The sequence below is a fragment of the Triticum dicoccoides genome, chromosome 4A (assembly GCF_002162155.2).
Source record: "Triticum dicoccoides isolate Atlit2015 ecotype Zavitan chromosome 4A, WEW_v2.0, whole genome shotgun sequence".
Taxonomy (NCBI): Eukaryota; Viridiplantae; Streptophyta; class Magnoliopsida; order Poales; family Poaceae; genus Triticum; species Triticum dicoccoides.
Window position 1 is genome coordinate 312,203,128 of NC_041386.1, and position 5,692 is coordinate 312,208,819.

Sequence of the window (5,692 nt, forward strand, 5' to 3'; positions counted from 1 at the left end):
CTCCGTTCGCTCATATGCCCAAGACTTGGAGGCTCACATCAGGGCTCTAGAGATTCAGATGTGCAGGAGCTTGAAGACGGTCCAAAAGTTGCATCTTCGTGAAATGGAACTGGAGGATGTAGCACATGAAGCCCACTATGAGCATGAAGAAGAAGTCAAGGATTTTATGGATAGACTCGAGGACCGGGAGAAATATATTGCCACATTGGAGGAGAAGATGGATCTGGGAGAAGACCTTTTTCCGAGTGGAGATGATGGACCCCTCGTGAGCAATGACGAGGATTATGAAGAGAGCTCCACCGAAGGAAGCCGCAAAAGGAGGCGCCGCACCAGAGGACGATGCACCAGAGGACGCCGCACCAGAGCACGCAAGGATAATTGATGAAGACATTTAGTCGACCACCATGTTATTTTATTTTCATCGATCAGTTAGGCCGTTATTTTCGATTAGTCGTGACATTTTGTAATCCAAGATTGAACCTTGTTTGAGATGAATGAATAAATGATTGGTGTGATTATGTTTGTGCATTCATTTGGCTAGTGCTATTTTCTCATTAGACCCTTGTTCTATTCTAATTTCTCGTCCACTCCATAACACCATATGCCTCCGAGACGTAACCCTGGTTTCACTTTCCCGCCGGAGCTCACCCGGCTGATTCAACAGTGGAATGACTTAATGCAAATGCTCATCCAAAACCAAGGCAACAACAACAACCCACCGCCGCCACCACCCGTCGATAACCTGACCCGGTTCCTAAGGCTGAATCCGCCGGTGTTCTCTAGTAGCATCGAGCCGATTGTAGCTGATGATTGGCTCCGCAAGATCGGAGGGATATAATAACTGCTGGATGCACAGATGCTGAGAAGGTGCATTTTGCCGCACATCAACTGAATGGACTTGCAGCCTCTTTGTGGGAGAACTACACCGCTACTTATCCGGTCGCCACCATGACATGGGATCATTTCCAGCAGGCTTTCCACACTGCTCATGTCTCAGCTGGAGCCATGAGTCTGAAGAAGCGTGAGTTCCGCAACTTACGCCAGGGGAACCGTACTGTGGGGCAGTATGTGGATGAGTTCAGCAAATTATCTTGCTATGCCCCAGATGATGCGGCCACAAATGCTGGAAAACAGGAGAAGTTTCTTGAGGGACTCAATGATGAGCTGGGAATGCAGCTAATGGTGGCTACCTTCAACAACTACCAGGAGCTGGTAGACAAGGCCACTATACTTGAAGGCAAGCAACAGCAGATTGAAAGTCACAAGCGGAAATATGGCCAGGGAAAGTACAACTCTGGAGCTCAGCAGAAGCCCCGCTATGCCCCATACTCGGGAGGACATACCCATCACACCCATGGAGGACATAATCATGGAGGACATAACCATGGAGGGAATGGGAACAATTGCAACCACGACAACAACTCCAAGTCAGGCAATGGGGGCAACGGCAACCAGCACCGTCCTGCTCCGACTCAGAAGGATCTGAGTCATATCACCTGTTTCAAGTGCCAGAAGACAGGACACTATGCCACCGATTGTCCGGAGGCCAAGCAGAGGAATGGAAACGGCAATGGCAATGGAATCTCAGCAAAAAAGTCCAACCCTTTTCCTCATGCTCAGGTCAATCACATTGACGTGGAGGACGTCTATGATTAGCCAGACACTATGGCTGGTAAGTTTTTATTAAATTCGCGTCCAGTATTGGTACTCTTTGATTCCGGTGCAATGCATTCATTCATATCAAGGGTAGTTGTGGAAAGGTACGGTTTGCCCACTAGGACCCTTAGAACCCTGCTTCAGGTCACTTCCCCAGGAGGAGAGATGATGGCAGGCTTAGGCTGTTATTCAACCCTCAGCATCGGAAATCATGATTTTCCCGTAGACCTCATAGTCTTAGAATCCCAGGGATTGGACGTGATCCTAGGCATGGACTAGTTGACGAAGTTTGAAGGGAACATCGACTGTGCCCGCAAGACGATTTTTCTCACCACCCCGGAGCAGAAGAGGATCAAGTATGTATCCAGACGCACACCAATAAAGAAGCAGGTGAATTCCCTCACGGGAGTGGTTCAGGAGGAAGTGCGTGTAGTACAAGATTTTCCGGATGTATTTCCAGAGGAATTACCAGGAATGCCACCGGACAGAGAAATAGAATTTCTAATCGAGTTATTACCTGGCACAGCCCCAATATCCAAGAGACCTTATCGGATGCCCTCGAATGATTTGGAAGAGATCAAGCAGCAGATCAAGGAATTATTGGAGAAAGGATATATTCGCCCAAGTTCGTCACCTTGGGGAGCCCCGGTTCTTTTGGTAGAGAAGAAGGATGGAACCCTGAGAATGGTGGTAGATTATCGTTCATTGAACGACGTGACCATCAAGAATAAGTACCCTATGCCGATGATTAATGATTTATTTGATTAGCTAGTCGAAGCCAAAGTATTTTCCAAGATCGATCTTTGATCAGGGTATCATCAGCTGAAGATTCGTGAACAGGATATATCCAAAACAGCTTTCACCACCAGGTATGGTTTATATGAGTATACCGTCATGTCATTCGGATTAACTATTGCCCCTGTGTATTTCATGAGCATGATGAACAAGGTATTTATGGAATATCTGGACAAGTCTTTCATGGTGTTCATCGATGACATATTGGTTTTCTCCAAGAGCGAGGAAGAGCACAAGGAACATCTGCGTCTAGTTCTGGAGAAACTCTGAGAACATCAGTTATATGCCAAGTTCAGCAAATGTGAATTTTGGTTGAAGGAAGTCGGATTCCTTGTACATGTTATTTCAGGAGAAGGAATAGCAGTCGACCCCACCAAGGTTGAATCGGTCACCAACTGGCAATCCCCCACCTCAGTCAAGGAGATCCGCAGTTTCCTCAGACTTGCAGGATATTAACGGAGATTTATTGAGAATTTCTCCAAGATTGCTAAACCCATGACCGAGCTGTTGAAGAAGGAAACCAAGTACATTTGGACCGAGGTGAAGCCAGTTTTTAGGAGTTGAAGAGACGACTGGTTACAGCCCCAGTACTCATTTTGCTGGACATACACAAGGATTACCAGGTGTATTGTGACGCTTCTCGTCAAGGACTCGGAGGAGTGCTCATGCAGGAAGGAAAAGTTGTAGCTTATACCTCCAGAGAGCTATGACCTCACGAGATGAATTATGCCACACACGATTTGGAGTTAGCAGCCGTAGTGCACGCACTCAAGACATGGAGACATTTCCTTGTCAGAAATAGTTGCGATGTTTACACGGATCATAAGAGCTTGAAGTACATTTTCACGCAGAAGGAGTTGAACCTCAGACAAAGGAGATGGCTTGAATTGATCAAGGACTATGACACGAGATTGCATTATCACCCAGGGAAAGCAAATCTTGTAGCAGATGCCTTGAGCCGTAAAAGCCATGTGAACACCCTCATAGCTGGAGGATTACCTCAAAAATTAGTCGACGATCTCAGAGATCTCCGATTGGAGATAGTACCAAGAGGATTTGTCGCCACCTTGGATATTCAATCCACTTTGACCAAAAGGATCCGTGAAGCGCAGAAGACGGACAAGGAAATTGCAGAGATAAAGGAAAAGATGAGTAACGGAAAGGCTAAAGGTTTTCGTGAGGATGAACATGGAACTTTATGGTTTGAGGATCGTATCTATGTGCCCAATGACCTAGAGGTTAGGAAGTTAATTCTTCAGGAGGCCCATGATTCACCGTACTCGATTCACCCAGGCAACACCAAGATGTATCTGGATTTGAAGGAAAGTTTCTGGTGGATAGGTATGAAGAAGGATATTGCCGAGTACGTAGCAGTATGCGATGTTTGTAAGAGAGTAAAGGCAGAACATCAGAAGCCGGCAGGGTTACTTCAACCACTGCCAATTCCTGAGTGGAAATGGGAAAAACTTGGAATGGATTTTATCACAGGACTACCTAGGACCCGTTCAGGTTATGATTCTATCTAGGTAGTAGTTGATCGCTTGACCAAGGTAGCTCATTTCATTCCCGTGAAGACTACATATACCAGCGCTAAGTTAGCCAAGATATACATGACTAGGATCGTATGTCTGCATGGAGTTTTGAGGAGTATCGTGTCAGATAGAGGAACACAATTTACCTCAAAGTTTTGGAATTAGTTGCATGAAACTTTGGGTACAAGGCTGGAGTTCAGTACAGCTTTTCATCCGCAGACAGATGGACAGACCAAGAGAGTCAACCAGATTCTGGAGGACATGTTGAGAGCCTGTGCGCTAGACTACAGGTCTAGCTGGGATGACAATTTGCCATATGCAGAGTTCTCATACAACAACAGCTATCAGACCAGTCTGAAGATGGCCCCTTTCGAAGCTCTATACAGAAGGAGGTGTAGAACACCACTATTGTGGGATGGTGTCGGAGACCGAAAACTTTTTGGTCCCGATCTTATCAGAGACTCCGAAGAGAAAGCCAAGCTGATTCGTGATAGACTCAAGATAGCCCAGTCGAGACAGAAGAGTTATGCCGAGAGTAAACGCAAGGAGATAACGTATGAAGTTGGAGACCGAGCATATCTCCGTGTGTCCCCACTTCGTGGAATCAAGAGATTTGGGGTTAAAGGAAAATTAGCACCCAGGTTCATCGGCCCATACAAAATCCTCGAACGCAGAGGAGAAGTTGCATATAAGCTGGAATTGCCAGAAGGATTGTCAGGAGTTCACGATGTCTTTCATGTATCCCAGCTGAAGAAATGTCATGCCGAGATGGCCGATATTCCTTTGAGAGACAAAGTGCCTCTAGAGGCCATACAGCTTGACAGTGATCTGACTTATGAGGAGAAACTAGTCAGAATTCTCGAGACTGCGAACAGAGTTACTCGCAGCAAGATCATCAAGTTTTGCAAGGTTTTGTGGAGTCATCATTCCGAGGAGGAAGCCACCTGGGAGCGAGAAAAAGATCTCCGTCGAGACCACCCGCACCTATTTGCTAGCCAACCTGAATCTCGTGGGCAAGATTCATCTTAAGGTGGGTAGGTTTGTAACATCCCAAATTTTCAATTTGGAATGTTTTACAATTATTAGTTAAGCATCTATGCATATTGTTTGAAACTGTGTGGCATTTGGAATTTTCAGCGGCATTTGAGTTTGTTTGAATTGGATTCAACTTGGCATTTGAAATTTACTTCAAATATCCCTGACAAATACTTGATCAAAAGTATGAGACGAGCTAACATGACACTCCAAAAATGTCAGAAGAAAAACATGGCCAAAAAATTTGAATTCAAATTTGAATCTTATTTGGGATTTCCAAAAGATGTTTTTTTAGTTTGTGTTTTGCCTCTGGAAAAATATCCACGTTGTAGGATTAATTCCTGTGAGAATTTTGATATATATATATATATATATATATATATATATGTCATATATAAAATATTATAGTTTTCTCTTAGTTTAGTTTTTTCTCTCTGCCTTAATTCAAAAAAAAGGGAAAAGCCCCCCCCCCCCGAGCTGGCCAGGCTCGGCCCAGCCAGCGCCGAGCCACCAGCCCAGCATAGCGCCCGCACCCAAATCCTCTCCCGACCGGTTACCCGCTCGCCTCCTCCACTCTCTCTCTCACTGACCGCGGGCCCGCCCTTATCTCTTTCCCCTCGCCCACGCTATGTCACGCCAGAGCGCGCTCGACACCGCCGCCGCGTCCGAATTCC